Source organism: Psammomys obesus, unplaced genomic scaffold (assembly GCF_907164565.1).
Source record: "Psammomys obesus unplaced genomic scaffold, mPsaObe1.curated_primary_1811, whole genome shotgun sequence".
Lineage (NCBI taxonomy): Eukaryota > Metazoa > Chordata > Mammalia > Rodentia > Muridae > Psammomys > Psammomys obesus.
This window is the reverse complement of record NW_026596109.1, coordinates 23225103-23242506: the sequence shown is the minus strand read 5'-3', so window position 1 is coordinate 23242506 and position 17404 is coordinate 23225103. Positions and strand designations below refer to the sequence as shown.

General features: G+C 40.0%; 1 protein-coding gene across 2 annotated transcripts in view; it reads left to right on the top strand.

Annotated features, from left to right (window-relative positions):
- Wdpcp (WD repeat containing planar cell polarity effector) overlaps positions 1-17404 on the top strand; it is a 245691-nt gene that overhangs the window by 20970 nt on the left and 207317 nt on the right. The window lies entirely within an intron of this gene.

Sequence of the window (17404 nt, the reverse complement as noted above, 5' to 3'; positions counted from 1 at the left end):
AGACAAAGAAAGACATTGGTAATAATGTATAGTAGTGATTACACTAAAAACAGACTTTTAATGTGGCTGCTTCAAGAGGAGGAACAAAAAAGTCCAGTGGGATCCCTTATCCAAGTTTCTCTTCAGAACTTGGTGTAAAGTTTAGATTAAGTGGACAATCGTTGTGCATAAGTAAGCAGTTCTGGTCAAGATGTGGTCCCCTCATCATTTGGGAGATTTCTTATTCAAAGTATACAGTATTCTGTCCCTAGCCCTCATAGGCTTGTTGGTATAATGTTCTTTTAAAATGTATACTTCTTACCCTTGTTCATTCAAATGCTGATTTCTCCCCCCCCACACTTTGGTTTCAATCTGGATATTGCATTGTGATACTCATTCTAAGCATTCTGTCTCAACTCTTGTGTAAACAGGCCAAAATAAAGCAATTAGACACAATCTTGAGCTGGGAGGAACCAGAGGACAGGAAAGAGGGGAGGAGTTAGAGGGCAGGAAATGAGTGGGAGGAGAAAGGGTGAGGAGAGCTTGGAGCAGAGCTGGAAGAGAGATCTTGGAACAGCGTGGAGAGATGGACTAGACCTAATATATCACAAAAAGCAAGTATAATGTGGGAAATCTAAATGTTAGGAAACTATGAGAGTTTGGAGGTTTTGGAGGGAGTAACTATTGCCCAGCATTGTGTTCTATGTTATCTAAATAAATAAACCCAGTCTCTGTGTGCTGATTTGATTATACAGCTGTTTAGGATTAACAGCAGGATTACCAGAAGATATATCAACAGTAAATATTAATAAGCACTTACAACATAGGCTCATGGCCATCTCAAGATGCAAAATGCATTTAGTCTTCAAAAGTCTCCATAGACTATTGAATAGTCTTGATACTGTTCAAAAGTCCAAAATCTCCTTTGACGCTTAAGGCAGTCTGTTAACTGTACCCCTCTGTAACTAGCATTTGCTACTTTGTGGGTTTTTACTCTCTTCCACCCTTCTCCGCCCTCTAACTAGATAGGAGAGAAAAGTACAGAGGGGAAGGGGTAGGTCACTACCATTAGACTGCGTCCTGCTGAGTAGGAGCATTGGATTTCTTGGGGCAAGTTTGAACTTTGCTGTCAGGGTATTCAAGTTCTTCTTCTCATCTCTTCATGTATGACCACTTGACAACCGAAGCAAAACCGCACGAACAGCAGCCAGCACCAGTAGCATGAGGAGCAGTCTGTCACAGCTTCTCTCAGGACTCTAGCATTTCTATACCTTCTCAAGAACTCCCAGGATTCCAAATGTCAGACACCTGGAGAAACTATGCACAGCTGGCAAAATCACAGCCCTGCCAGAGCACGAGGAAAATCATAGTCAGCTGCTGTGGACAATTTGAAGCGGTCCCATATCCCACACCTGGGATTAAGACAAAACAATTCCCATAGCATTTCTGTGTTTTTAAAGAAACCAAAAATTCTCACTATACCCCTCTGTAAAAATTTAAAACTTTTTATGTTCTTCTAGCATACAGGGACACAGATTATACATTCCTATTCTATAAGGGAAGAATAGAGATGTAGAGAGTAATGAGACTGAAACGGAATCTGGCAATCACCAAATCTTGTAGGCCTATACCCAGTATTTGGACTTCCAGTTTCAAAAGAACTGCCCCTCCAGTTTTGCTGTCTGCAACATACATTTCTCCTTTGGGCTGATTCTACTCCCTGTATGCAGCTCTTCTTGGAAGAGAGGAATAGGGGAAAGCATGACAGCAGAAAAGGAAGGCATGGTGGCTGGATCAAGAAGTTGGCTGATTAGATTTTGATCCATTCATAGGAAGCAGAGCAAAAAAGCAACATTTTATATGTGTACATATTTTTGTAATTTCACATATGGAGTGCTTGGTCTAATTAAAGCAGTATTTGAAAATGGATGTTGTGATCTCAGCCTCAGTATCCAGTTATTTCTGTTTTGTTTTACTCAGCATTGAGAAATATTGAAAATTGCCTTACTATTTGAGGAGCTATTACAGCTCCACTGATATATATATTTATGGTTGGTACACTTAAGGCTTATGGGATGTGAGGAAGTCTGAGAAGATTTTGTAAGATTTTGTTTGTTTTGTTTGTAGTGTTAGCTGGTGAAGCCAGGGCCTACTGTGTTCTAAACTGGCCCTGACTAAGTCTTGTCCTTCACTTTGCCCCTACAGGTCTTTAAAATTACCTGTCAGAACTATTTGTGTTGTTACAGTGAAAATCATCTTTGAAGAACTTCTAAATAAACTGAAAATATGTTTCTTAGCCCCATCTACAAGGATATAATGGACATCATGAAAGCAGAGAATTTGAGGATAATAGTCCTATGTAGTCCAGGTTTTTGTTGTTGTTTCAGATAGGGTTTCTCTGCGTAGCCTTGGCTGTCCTGGACTTGCTTTGTAGACCAGGCTGGCCTCAGACTCACAGAGATCCTCCTGCCTCTGCCTTCCTGAGCGCTGGGATTAAACTCATGCACCACTTGTCTGACTCCAGGTCTTTTTTTTTTTTTTTTTTAATAAATAGCGTTCTGCTTATTCTGTTCTGACACACTTATTCCTTGCCCATCTAAGTTAAATGTTTGTAGTCAGGTAATTGGGTACTGACTCCCAGGAGTAATGGTGAAGACAGTGAAGTAAGTTCTTCATCAGTTAGAGCAGCACTTAAAATGTTTGGATCTCCCCATCTATCCCGACATACGGAGTTTCAGGGCTTTCTGTATCCCATTAGAGCTTCCTTTTTGTACTGTTGACTAAGAAAAACCCATCATGATATGTTATATATATAACATATTTTACATAATTGATATATTATTATCTATTTTACATACTTTATATATATCGCATATTATATATAATAACATATTATATATGATTATATATTATATACAACATGTTATATATATGTGTGTATCGTGATATATAGGTCATGATATTAGTAGCTTGAATCTGAGTTCCAGGGCACTTGTCCAAATTTTTAGGCTCTTGTGACCCAGGAAAAAGAATTGGACTAGAGACACATGATTCGAAGTAGAAATACAGCTTAACTAAGAAAGAGAGAGCACTTCCAAGAAAGGGAGCAGACAGACAGGAAGCTGAGAAAAACATGAACTGAAGAGTGCTATGAGGCACATGGCCCTTATAGGTCATTTATGTGGCACCTGCCCATCAGATGCTTGTATACTGCAGGCTTTTCTTGAATGTATGCTGCTTGTTATATGTAGCCCAGCTGGGAAGGGCTTTTCTATAATGGCTTACTTCATGTATTAATGTTGTTCAATAAATGTCTCTTTGTCTCTGTCTGTCTCTCTCTCCTCAGCCACAACCCCTTCCTGAGAGATGTGATCCCAGATATTTTTTGGAGAACCAAATCTATCATCTGTAGCTATTCCCATGCTGATCAGAGGCATAGTCTCTCAGAGGAACCACAAGACAAACAAATGAACCGATAATTCTATAAGATGTGGGAAAATACAAAAGAACAGTTTTAAGGAGGAATCATGGTGACACAGATTGAAAGGGGAGATGTTGTAATGTTGTAATAATTCAGTAACAAAAGAAAAATATGTAACAAACCAGAGTATAAAATAAGGTTATGATGGGAACAGGAAATAGGAGCTGGACAGGCAGCTTAGGGCTTGGATTGTGAAGGCAGCAGTTCCAGGAATGTCCTTGGTTCTCTGGCCAGGAAATCTAGAAGTGAATTCTGGTTGGTATCTCTCTGTCTATGTATGTGTGTATGCATGCATGTATGTATGTATGTATGTATGTATCATCTGTCTGTCTATATGTCCAGTTATCTGTCTATCTTCTTTCATGTAGTACATCCTGACTGCAGCTTCGCCTCCCTCTCCTCCTCCCAGTACCCCCCCTTCCCCAGATCTACTGCTCTTTCTTTACCTTCAGAAAAGAGGCCTACAGGGATACCCGCCGAACATGGCCTAACGAGATGCACTAAGACTAAGCACAGGCCCTCAGATCAAGGCTGGAAAAGTAATCAGTGGGAGGAGAGGGCTCCGAGAGCAGACAGAGAAGTTACAGGCCCCTGCTTTCACTGTTAGGAGTCTCACCAACCCCGAGCTAGACAATCGCAGCATGTGTGCAGAGGGCTAGGGCAGACCCACAAAGGCTCCATGGCTGCCGCTTCAGCCTTTGTGAGCAACCGTGAGTCCGTGTTCTCCAGCCCTGCAGCTTCGAAAATCCTTCCTCCCCTTCCACAGGCTCCCTTCCCAAGCTCCACACAACGTTTTGGTGTGAATCCCTGCATCTGCTCCCATCAGTTGCCTTTCTGATGGTGATTGGGCTAGGCATTGATCTATTGATTATAGCAGAGTATCCTTAAGAATCATTTCATTGACTTTATTTACCATTTATTTATTTATTTATTTATTTATCTATCTATCTATCTATTTATTTATTTATTTATTTATTTATTTATTTATTTATTTATTTATTTATTGTCAGTTGTACTTGGTGTTACCCTAGGTCTCTGAGCTGTCCAGCTTCTGGTTCCTGGCCATTTAGGCGGTGTCAGACATGGGCTTTTTCATGTGGCCTCAAGTTAGACTAGTCATTGGTTGGCTGCTCCCACAAGCTCTGAGCCACCATTGCTCCTGCACATCTTTCCAGTAAGGCAGGTGTGGGTCGAAGGTTTTGTAGTTGGGTTGGCATCCCAGTTCCACCATGGGAAGTCTTGCCAGGTTATTGAAGGTGGCAGGTTCGGGCCCTGTATCTTCCATTACTAGGAGTCCTCCCTAAGTTACCCTGATAGGGTCCAGGAAGTTTCCTCTGCACTAGGTAGGTTTCCACATCACCTGCACCCAAATGCCCCCAATTCCAGTCATCTCCCTGTACTTTCTCCCTCCATGCCTCCTGCCCCCACCTGGTCCCTACTGGTCCCATCCCCATCTGCCCCTAGTCCACTTGCATTAGCTATTGTTTTCATGAATTAATTTATTACTTATTTTACATTCCTATCACAGCTTCTCCTCCAATTCCTCCTTGTCCCCTCCCTTTCCCCAATTCCTCCCTCTGTTTCTCCTCAGAAGAGGGGAGGAGTCCCATGGATATCAACCCACCTGGGCATCTCAAGTTACAGTAGGACTAGGTTCATCTCCCATTGAGGCTAGCCAAGTCAGCTCTGTCAGGGGAAAGGGACCTAAAGGTAGGCAACGGAGTCAGGGACAGTCCCTGCTCCTGCTGTTAGAGGTCCCATCTGAGGACCAAGCTGTACATCTGTTACACATGTGTAGGGAGCTTAGGTCCAGACCATGGAAGCTCTCTGGTTGGTGGTTCAGTCTCTGTGAGCCCCTATGGGCCCAGGTTAGTTGATTCTGTAGGTTTTCTTGTGGTGACCTTGGCCTCTCTGACTCCTTCAATCCTTTCTTTCCCCCTTCTACAAAATTACCTGAGCTCTGCCTATTGTTTAGCTGTGGGTCTCTGTTTCTGTTTCCATCAGCTGCTGGGTGAAGCCTCTCAGAGGACAGTTATGCTAGGTCCTGTCTACAAATATAGCAGAGTCTCATTAATAGTGTTAGGGGTGGACTCTCTTACAGCATGGGTCTCAAGTTGGGCCAGCCATTGGTTGGTCATTCCCTCAATCTCTGCTCTGTCTTTATCCCCGTGCAATTGGAGGCAGGACAAATTTTGGGTCGAAGATGTTGTGAGTGGGTTGTAGTCCTCATCCCTGCATTGAAGTCTTTCCTGGTTACAGGAGGTGGCCATTTCAGGTTCCATATCCATGTTGCTAGGAGTCTTAGCTAGGGTCACCCGAGATTCCTAGGAGTTCCTTTGTCCTAAGGTTTTGGCTTGTTCCAGAGGTGCCCCAACAGCTTCGGGTCTCTTCCCCAGTTCTTTCTTCCTCTACCATCCCCTCACTTGATCTCTTCTCTTCCCCTCCCAACTCCCTCTCTCACCCACTTTTCCCCCTCCATTTATCTCCAATATCTATTTCCCCTTCCAAGCGAGATTCAAGCATCCTCTCTTTGACCCTCCTTGTTACTTAACTTCTTTGGGTCTGTGAATTATAGCATGGTTATCCTGTACTTTATGACTAATATTAACTTATAAGTGAGTATTTTATTTACAAGCAAAAACAATATTAAATGAATTGTGGCTTTGGATTAGGAGAGAATTTTCAAGTCTACTAAATATACATATGTCATTTTATGCTATGTCTTTTATGAAGTAGTATTCTTGGCATGGATGATTATAAAGTCAAAATATCAGTTAGTTTTGAAAAGCATTTAAGATTTTTTTTGTGTCCTACAGTATTGAGTATTCAGCCAATATTTAATTCTTTTCATAAGAATAAATAAGCACATTTGTCCACTAAGACAAATGTGCTTTCACACTTAATAAGTGTTAAGATTATATGTGTATTTTCTGGGTCAGCATACACCTTTAATCCCAACACTCAGGAGGCAGAGTTTGAGGCCAGCATAGGCAGATACACAAAGAAACCCTGTCTTGAAAACAAACAAAAGCAAACCAAACAAATAAAAAGGTTGTAGGTATACCAAAGAATTTCTTGAAAATAAATATTTTAATGGATCAGTAAATGTTTGGCTTATATACATATATATGTAGGGTCCTATATAAACTTCTCAGGCAAAAAAAAGAAAAAAGAAAAGAAAAAAGGTAGAAAAAGTTCCAAGAAGTCCTTGGTTAGAGGTTGGAAGTGAGGGTCTTTTTGCTTGCCCTTCTCTGCACTAATTGTTCTGTTTCCATTAGATTATTATGAAGTTATGTTAGGACAGTTAGTTGCATGTGCGTAGAAACCTGTTCTTTGAGTCATTGAAGCAGCAGTGGGCCTTAGGCGCATGTATGTGTATGTATACGCATACGTATGTATGCGCGCGTATGTTTCTGATCTCTGATACTCTGAGACTTGGCAGCAATGACAGTCCAGTAGCAATTGTTAGGTAGTTAATATATGATATCTTATGACCTTTTCAGATATCCTTACTGTTATGTTAACAACCTCCTTCCCTCTCCTAACTAAAGTCCTATCCCCACCCCCCATCTTTTCAGTCTTCCTTCCAGAGTATTTGTGCATTGCTATTTCCTTCTCTGCTGCTTCCTACCCGACTGCTGTAATGGGTTCTTTTACTCTCCTGGTTCCTGTTGTTACTCTCGGGCTTATATACTCAAATTTGAAGATTTGGAGTGAGGAGCCTCAGATGAGAAAGAATATGTAGTATTTATTTCTGGGTCTGTGTTACCTCACTCAACTTAACGTTTTTTAGTTCCATCTATAATCTTCCTGCAAATTTCATTTGTCTTCACAGGTGAATAGTACTTCAAAGTATATAAGAAATACATTTCCTTTCATCCTTTGGTCAGTTGAAGAACAGTTAGATTGTTTCCATTTCTTAACAATTGTGAACAGAGTAGCAATGAACATGGCTGAGAAAGTGTCTGTAGAGTAGGATATTGAGTTCTTTGAGTATATGCCAAGAGGTGGTATAGCTGGGATCATATGGTAGATTTACTTTTAGCTTTTTGTGAATTCTCCACACTGATTTCCAGAATGACTGGACCAGCTTGCAATCCCAGAAAGAGTGAATGAGGGTTTCCATTCCCTCACAGCCTCTGTAGCTTTTGTTGTTAGTTGTTTTGTTGATCTTTTCCATTCTGATTGGGGTAAGATAAAAACTCAGAATTCTTTTGATTTACATTTCCCTAATTTCAAAGGAAGAAGAACAGTTCTTAGCTATTTTTATTTCTTCTTTTGAGAGCTTTGCTTAGATCCCAAGCTCATGTTTTATTTTAATGGATTTTTATTTTTATTTTACTCCCCCTCCATTTTTTTTTTTTTTTTAGTTCTTTAAATATTCTGGATATTAATCCTCTGTCAGCTGTGTAGCTAGCAAAGGTTCTCTACCATTCTGTGGGCATCTTCATTCTTCATTCGATTGTTCACTGTGCAAAAGTGTTTTAGTTTTATGAAGTCTCACTTGGCAAATGGAGTCCTGTTCACAAAGACTTTTTCTGCACCTATATCATGTTAGGATATTGCTTATGTTTTCTTCTAGCAGTTTCAGTGTTTCTAATTTCACATTTAGGTCTTTGATCCATTTGGAGATTGTTTTTGTGCAAGCTGATAGATCCAGGTCTCATTTCATTCTTCTGCAAGCGGACATCTGCTTTTCCAGATCCATTTGTTGAAGACACTTTTGACATGTTTGTTGGATATTAGTTGGGTGTAGTTATTTGCACTTCTGTTTAGGTCTTTGATTTTACTTTACTGGTCTATATATCTGTTTTTGTGCCAATTCCATATTGTTTTTAATTATGTGGCTTTGCAATACATCTTGAGGTATGGAATGGTAATCCCTATAACATTGTTCTTTCTGCTCAGGATTGTTTTGGTTATCTAGGAATTTTTGAGGCTCCATATGAAATTTAGGAGAGTTTTCCTATTTCTATGAAGAAAGAGATGGGGATTAGGATTAGTTTGTCATATTCTTGCTAAAAGTGTGCAAGACACATCTATTCTCAAGGAAATATGAGAAAAAAAATCCAAATTAAGGAATTTTTTATAAAGTAATCAGCTTGAATGATGGCTGAGTCAAGAGAAGACCTAAGTGTTCCAGATTGAAGAGGACTGAAGATACATTGGAGTGCAGCGCAAGGCATGACCTTGAACTGGGTTCTGAACATGGTTGGAGCAGGAGAGGACCCTTAGCTAGGTCTCTGGAGTATTTGTGCAGTTTTACTGAGTTTGATGGTTGTAGTGTAGCTGTTCGGATAGCACCATCAATGTTTAGAAAACGTACATAAGTAGAAAAGGGTAATGGGCATTAGGTGACAATTTCCACTGGTTTGGAAAATATTAGTGTGTGTTTTTATGATGAGATAGTTCTCAGTTTAGTGAAGCAAAATGTTAACAATAGGAGAAACTGGGACAAGAGACAACAGGAGTTCTTTTGCGGTATTAGTGTAACTTTTTCATTCATTTCAAATTATTTCATGATAAAGTTAGAACAAAAAACTCTCTTTTCCTCAAATTCTAAGGGTACCTGTGAATCATTTCACACTCAAAACTCTGCTTATGAAGAAAAAAGTTGTGTGGGTTTTTTAAAAATTTTTGATCAGATGTAAAAGTGAGTTTAAATATTTACACAAAATAAATGAATGGAAAATTAAGCCTTAACTATAACCATGTCAACAAGGGATTTGCTGATTTTCTGTTTTTGTTTTTTTTAATCTCTGGAAAAATACCCTTCAGTCCAAAGTGCATAAATCATTTAACAGAGAAGAATTAGGAAAAATAGCATCCTGGAGGACCAGCACCCCAGGCATTCATCCCCTTACCTAACCAAATGACAGACCTTGAAGCAACATCAAAGCCTTAAAAATAACTGGCTCTGACATGTACCAAGATGGAGAAAATATTTCCCACAAGCTTGAAATAAATGCTTCACCTTTAAAGAGAACAAAAGAAAAGGCAGTATCATATTTCATAAGTGGAATGTAACAGTTGAAGAGTTCACTTTATTTACTTATGACTTTTTTGCTACTTGGGAAATGTTGGTAAACTGAATCAAGCTTATTTTTATGTTCTTTGTTCTCTTTCCTTACCTGTTTTGGTATAAAATAAAAAAGTTTGGTGGTAGAATAAAAGTCTTTAAAAATATTAAGACTTTTCCCAGGTGACAACAAAAGTCTTAGAGGTTTGTTCAAAGCTGTTATGATCCCACAGGTTAAATTTAGTTTCTCACTCTTTAGTTTGGCATCCAGGGTCTTGTATTCTTTGGTGGTAGCATATTATTTTTATTGCTTGTAGAAATCATCTTTAGACACACGTCTATTCTGTATTGAAGAATCCTTTGGTTACAGTCACATAAAATTACTTCTGTGTTCTAAATATTCGTCAGCAGTTTTCCCCCCGCCCCGCCCTGCCCCATGTGTGTGCACGTGCGTGTCTATATGCTCTGCTTATATCCTCTGGTGCAGGTGTGTAGCTCAGACAGTAACTTGTTGAAGTCAGTTCTCCTTCTCCTGTGTGAATCCCAGGCATGGATCTCAGGTCCTCGGGTGTGGAAGTAAATATCTTTACTGGGTGAGCTATTTCAATGGCCCTACGAAGCTATTTCTTTTATTTTTTCAATAATAGATTTAATTTTATTTTAAAAATTCTATGAAAATCCCACAGATGTATATAATGCATTTTGACTTTATCTACTCCCACTATCTCCCACCAACTCTTCCTGGGACACCCCCAACTTTATGTCTTTAAATTTTCTTTAGTAACCCACTGAGTCTAATTACTATTGTCCTACTGGAATATGGTAAGCCTACCAGTGGGCTATACCAGAAACAAACAAAACACACACACACAAAAACAAAAAAGTGACGTTTTCTTCCTAAGGAGGCATCACCTGCTAGTAATTCCCCAGTTTGTGGTTGAGGCCTCGAGCCAGGCCCTCATTCTAGTTCGACTTTGTACAGGTGGCCAGAGCTGTAGAAAGTTCATGTGTAGAACTGCCATGGTAGCATTTCACAAATATCTCCTCAATCCTCAAGTCCTTTCATACTGTTTGCTCCCTCTTCCACAGTGGTTCCTGAGTCTTGGGTTGTGGGATATAGATAAAAATGTTTTATTTAGTACTGAGCACTCAGTTACTTATTCTCAGCTCTTTGATGAGTTATGGATCTCTTTGTTAACCTACTCACTGCAAAAACTTCTCTGATCAAGACTGAGAATATAATCAATCTATATGTATAGACATAAATATTTAGAAGGTAGTTTAGCATGACCATTTTGGTAAACAACAGTAATAGGTTTTCGCGAGGCATGTGATTTTCCAAGCTATGGGGTTTTGCATGGGTTTACAAACCTTTCAGGAAATCCTGCATGTGAATCAGGAAGTCTCAAGTCTGATCAGGAAACAGTTGATTGCTCCAATAACCATCATGCCACTGCTGCACCTCTCACCTGGCAGGTCCTGGAAGGTCAGTATTTCAGCAGCGGGGTCCAGCATAAGGTCATTGATGCCTTCTTTTTCTCAGCAGCCTGCACAGTTTCTGGCCTCATGAAAGTTAGCCAGCAGGTAGAGTTTCCAAATCAGTTGGAAATTGATTTATCTATGTCCTGTAACCAAAGTGTGCAGTATCTTCAACAGTGAGCTCTTATTATCTAGTTCTTACTATCTAGTTCTGGTTGGCAACTAAGAGCAATGACAATAGTCTGTGTTATTGTGGTAGCTCTTCTCTAACCGATGACTCATAGTGAATGATCCTGTGTATAATATGGAGATTTTCATTTGCTAACCCATTTATTCCGAGGGCAGCATTACCCCACAGGGCTCCTCTGCTAAAACTTAAAAAAGAAAACAGGTTTAACTTTTATTCTGCATGTGTGTATATCTCTGTGTATCTGCCACCTGTATGTGGGTGCCTGTGAAGGCCAGAAGAGGGCATCAGATCTCTTATAGCTTGTGAGCTATCCAACATGGATGCTGGAAACCAAACTTGGGTCTTCTGGAAGAACAGTAAATGCTCTAAACTGCTGATTTATCTCTCCAGCCCACAAAGTACCTACCCCCTTTAAAAAATATATTAGCTTACAAACTAGTATGTTTCTACAAGCCTTCTTTGTACGTCTTTCATTTCGGTTAACCTACCTCCTACCCACTCTTCTCTCCCATCCCTTTACTGCCATCCCTGTTTATCTTGAACTCTAGTATACTCTCCAGGTTGCTTTATGTCACTTGTGTTCTACTAAATTCTCTAATTCTATTTTTTTTTTTTTTGCTAAGTTGTACAATTGTAGGTTTCTATACAGCTTTTACATATATTCTTTACTTTGGTAAACCCTCTTCCTATCCCTTCATACTTCTCCCCGATACTTGGACCTTTCTGTCTTCTGGGTTCCCCCTCTTTATTTTCATTCTACCAGTATTTTATATTCCCCACCCTTTAATGTGTCTCTTCCAGATGGTCTTTTTCTGGTTTGCTGGCTTCCACATGTACTCAAAGTTAAACACACAAAAGATTTGAAGATAGGATCCATATACGAGAGAGAACTCATGGCATTTTTTTCCCTCGGCATATGCAACCTTATAGGGTAATATAATTGTTTTCCTTTCTATCTATCTGTGAATATATGATTTCATTTTCTTTCATAGCTTGGTATTCTAGGAAGCTATCTCTATCATCTGTGGTCCACATACTTCCTCTTAAACATTCTGCATTTTTGTTTCGCTTTTTCTATCTGTGTTCTTTGTCTTTCCAACAATTTATAAACTCCAAAAGAGGAGCTACTGTGTCAGAGTCTAGCTATTTGAAACTGAATTGCCTTCTTCTGTCCTTTGAACACTTGTTGCATAATATAATTTTAAAGTTTACATGTGATTACGTTCAAAAGCCTAAAAGTTGAAATAATTTTTAGCAAAATTTTACATTGTACACTGTACATTGATAGAGGTATTTTTATTTTTCTAGGAACAATTGAAAAAATATAAAGAGACTAAATAGAAAAACATTATCAGTTTTTGCTATGAGCATGTGGTGTACATGCATTTACATCTGTGTGAGGAGGCCAGCGGTTCATGATGGTGTCTTCTGCTGCTTCCCACCTGGTGTTTTAAGGAGGCTCCATCACTGAGCTGGAGCTCACTGGCTGCCTTTGCTGACTGGCTCTGTGGTTGCGGATGTTTGCTGCTGTGTCCAGCTTTTACAAGCATGCTGGGAGTCTGCTCTCAGGTCCTCATGCTTGTGTAGTAAGCTGTTTACTGACTGGAGTATCGCTTTATTGGAGATATGTATTTTTAATAAAGAAAATTATGAGTTCAACATTTTGCTCCATCTAAGAATGTCCCTAGTGGAGCTGGAAATGTACCTCAATGGAAGAGCACTTACTGGTCCCTGCAAGAGCATTTGCAAGAGCACTTGCAAGTCCCTGGGTTTGGGCCCCACACAAATAAATCAAACCTACACACAACAAATAAAGGTCGGGCACAATTGGCAACTTGCAGAGCCTGAGTGTTCTGGAGGAAGATTGTGACTTGGGACCCTAGTTGGACTGAGCAAGACCCCATCTCAAGAAACCAATGATCAAAGAGCAAACTGTTAGGGAAGAAGTTGGGTGGAGGTAGGAGAGGGTAATAAAGGCAGGGGTGACTAGGATTGTGGTCCGTCTGTAAATGTATGAAAATTACATGCTAGTAAAAATGAATACCCAAAGTGAATGTTGATATTAGTGAAATAACTTTTCACAGCATTCTTTGGGAAGTTTGGCAGGTTTGATTGTCAACTTGACACAATCTGGAATCACACGGGAAGACTGTCTAGATAGGTTATCCCCTGGCTGTCTCTGCCGGGGATTATCTTGATTGCATTAATAAGTTGAGAAGACCTGCTCCGAGATATGTGGCACCATCTCCTGGGCTTTGGATCCTACAACCTGCTAAAAAGGAGAACGCTAGCTGAGCACTAAACAGGTGTGCACTCCTTTTCCCTGCTTTTGACCGTGAGTGGGCCCAGCTGCGTCAAGCCTCTGCGGCTTTGACTTTCCTGCAGTTACGGATTGGAACTGAGCTCAAAGAAACCCTTCCAGTCCTAAGCTGTTTTCGTTAATTTCCCTCCAGCAATTGGAATGGAAGCTAAGGTAATATAATAAAACACTTGCTATTTTCAATAGACAATCAAATATTAAATATTGTTTCACTGGGAGGAGGTTTTGGCTGGTTTAGTCCATGATTGGCCCTGTTGCCCTGGGCCTCCAGCGATAAATGTGTCATGGCAGAAGCATGAGGCAGAACAAAACTATTCACCCTTTGTCAGAAAGTAGGAAAAGATGGAAAGGTCTGAGGTTCCACAGATCTTTCGAAGACCAGGAGGCGGTCTCTTGAGATGTAGTGCTTACAGGTTCTTTCACTTCCAGCAGGGCCTCCTCTGCAGCAAGCCTTCAGCCTCGGGACCGCTGGGCTAAGCCGGAGCGCTGGGCACGGATCTCCAGGAGCACAGCGGCCTTCTCTCAGCACAATTTCTCTTAGGCTGTTGAAATCAGCACTCGTATCACCAACCCTTCTATGAAGCCCTTCTGTCCATTTGTCTGTCTTTTGTCTTTGGCCTTCTGCAATTTCATTGAGATATGTCTAGGCATGAGTTTATTTTATTTTATTTTTAATTTTGCTTTGTATTTTTTGAGCTTCTTGAATCTACATTATTTGTTAATAATGTGGAAAAGTCTTAGTATCATTTTGATTTTGATCTACCTCTCCACCTCTCCTTTAAGAAGTGTTGAGTAGCCAGACATGGGGTGGAACTGCCCACTCTAAGAACCCTGAGCGACTCTACAGTGTCTTGGATTGCTTGTTAAGCTGGATTACTCTCAGTTTTTCTAGCCTTTTAGTTTGTAATTAATTGACTTCTAAATTTCAAGCTCTCTAAATTTATTGTAAATAAATATTCTAAATACTCTCTTTAAAATTTATTGTAGTTTTTATTCAGTGGAGAAAACTATAGAGTAATATTTGGGATCACCAGATATGTGCATGTGGTCCATTACTGGCCAGGATATAACTATGCAGTGCACAGTTATAGTTTGTTCTTCTAGGTAGTGTTTTTAAGCTTAGTTTTCTTTTCCTTTTTTTTTTTTTTTTTTAGATAAAAGTTGAGCAGTTTTTGCTCTACGCCTGATGATTCCAACATTAAGTCTGAGTTTGCTGCTTTCTGTTCTTTCTCTTTTTCTCTTAATACTTTGTTTCCAATGAGTTTTTTTTTTTTTGTTTGTTTGTTTTTGTTTTTTTTTTAGCAGGAATTTATAGCAGGAACTCTTTGCCTCTAGAATGAAAACATTTATCTGTCAGAGGAAAAACATGTTTGCTTCTGTTGTGCATTAAAGCACTTACCAGTTAGGTACAGCTCTTGGGAGCAATGTCCTTTAGTACCAAAGCGACCTGTTAGAGGTGCTGGAGCTGGAGCAATGGATGGCTTTGTTCCCGTTTCTCCCTAGGCTGAGGAAGTGGGTTGTCTGTATTTTGTCTTTTTGCTCTTGAATTTACAGCTGTTATCAGTGTTTGCTCTTCATGTTCACGGATCTGACTTGTCTGTTGTTGTATAGTTAGTGCATCAAAAAGTTCTGTTAGCACTTTCCATTTTCATTTTATCCGTTAGTAGAGATGAGAAGCCACCCTTATTTTTTGATTTTGTCAATTAGTGAAACACATTATAGGTTGAAGCCCCAGAAGTATCACATTCATCTTTATGCTTCTGTGAACATAGAACCTCAAAGCATTTTAGTAATCATGGTCCTTTGTGATTCTGGGGTAGGTTCGGGATTCTGAGAGACAGCTTACATATTAGGATACTAGCTTGTCATAGTTGGCTTCTAGAATTATGGGAACAACAAACTGGACTAGTCCACAAAGGAATAGTTGGTTTTTTTTTTTTTTTTTTTAAGTTTGAGTTTTTGGTGCTGGCTATGGCATTGGATGGGCAAGCTGGGGCAGAGCAGGAGAGCTCCCCCTGGGAGTGTGGGTGTGGCGGAGCTGGCAGGCTGACCAGCTCAGATGCCTCTCAGGCCCAGTTCTACTGCATTGATGAACTGATGCAGTGCATGAAGGGGCTGGTCCTACAGATCCAAACTACAGGATCTCCATGACACAGGGCAACAACAGGCCATCCGAGGCGAGTCCCAGTGAGGATCCAGTATTGGTAGAGTATAGCAGAAGCCAGAGGCCACATACCAGACAAACAACTCATTGCAATGAATATTTGCTAGCAAGGAAGTGTGGACAAAAGGATATACTGTGGGACACACTCTGACACATAACAGCTTCCACAATGAGTTTCTTTTCCCCCACTGTTGAAGGGAGGTTGCAAGGGTGGAGGGTGGGGAATGAGGAGAAGGGGAGATGAGCAGGATTGAGGAACATGATGTGAAATTCATAAAGAATCAATAAAGTTTTAAAGTTTGATTCTTCAAATCACTGCATCTTTCATAACACTTTTCTATCTGAGGTCTTTGTATCACTTAAGTTGTATAAAAAGAACTTGTCAAAAAAGGTAGAAGGGCTGGGCAGTCAGGCCTTTGTAGGTCTTGACCTTTTTTTGGCAGAGGGGTTAGAGGGCACAGTGTCATTTCCGTACTTTCAACTGCTAGGTGGTATAGTAAGTGGTCATGAACCTGTGCATAGTCTCAGGTGGTCTGACTTGTACTTGAGTCAGAGTCACCTGAGCTGTTACTTATGTTCAGCTTTAGACAAATAAGCAGATCACATAAGTCATATATTAACTAGAGAATAAAATGTCCAAAGACAAAAGAATGGTTAGATTATCATAGTAGATTCAAGAGATAATAAGATGCCTGCTGGTAGAGGCCAAATAAAGAAGAGAAACAGACCCAGGACAAAAAGGATCTGACAGTCCACCACAGGCATCGCTGTGTAAGTGGGAGGCTAGACTAGCTATCAATTTGGATTCAAGCATTCCATCTTCATGTTTGTCTGTTTCCCTTTCTCCCCCCTTTTCTCTACCCTCACCCTAATGTACATACACATTAACACTTAGGACTATGATTCGAAGTGAAATTGTCTCTCTTGTCTTTCAGCACTGGATGCTTCTGGCAAGTTGGAAAACTGGTGTATTTACCAGCTAGAGTTCTGCAATTCTGCAGCCATGACATAGTTTTGCTAGGAAAGAGATATGGTTGACTCTCCCAAGTGCTGGTGATAGAACACAAAGTTGGTGGAAGGACCTTAGACTACCTTTCTGTTCTAACTAGGTTCCCTTTCTCTACTTCAGTTTATTTTGTGAGTGTTTAGTTTTAGCTATATAACGGTAATATTGATTATGTTAATCCATATGAGCAACCGATCACTTATGCCTGGTAATAACTTATAATTATTGTGTACGTTAGTAAGTGAGTGTCAGGTTCATGTTGTAAATTTAGTATAATTATGGTCATTTACCTACTAGCTATGGTTAAACCTTTGGAGAAGTTATTGCTTAATACTATAAAGAAATTCAGTTTAAACAATGTAGTAATTACTTATTGAAGAAACTATGGTAGCATATCTTTCTTTATTCACAGCTGAATAGCTCTCTCAGCTATTGAAATATGATTGTGAGTAGAGAACAGGAATGAGAACATTCTTTCCCACCTCAAAAGCCCACATAGAAAGAAGAAGCAGCATCCATGAAGAGGATACCTACAATTTCTTATTTTTCTCTGTTTTGGCATAGAGACATTCTACATTTTAAGATGAAATAGCCCAGTGAATAAAGGGCTTGCTGTGCAAACATGAAGCCCTAAAACAGATCCCTAGAACCCAACTAAAAAGGCCAGATGTAGTAGTTCACACTTCGAGTCCCAGCATTTGGGGATAGAGACAGGTAGCTACCTGGAGCTAGGCTTGCTGGCCTGCCAGCCCAGCTGAACTGATGA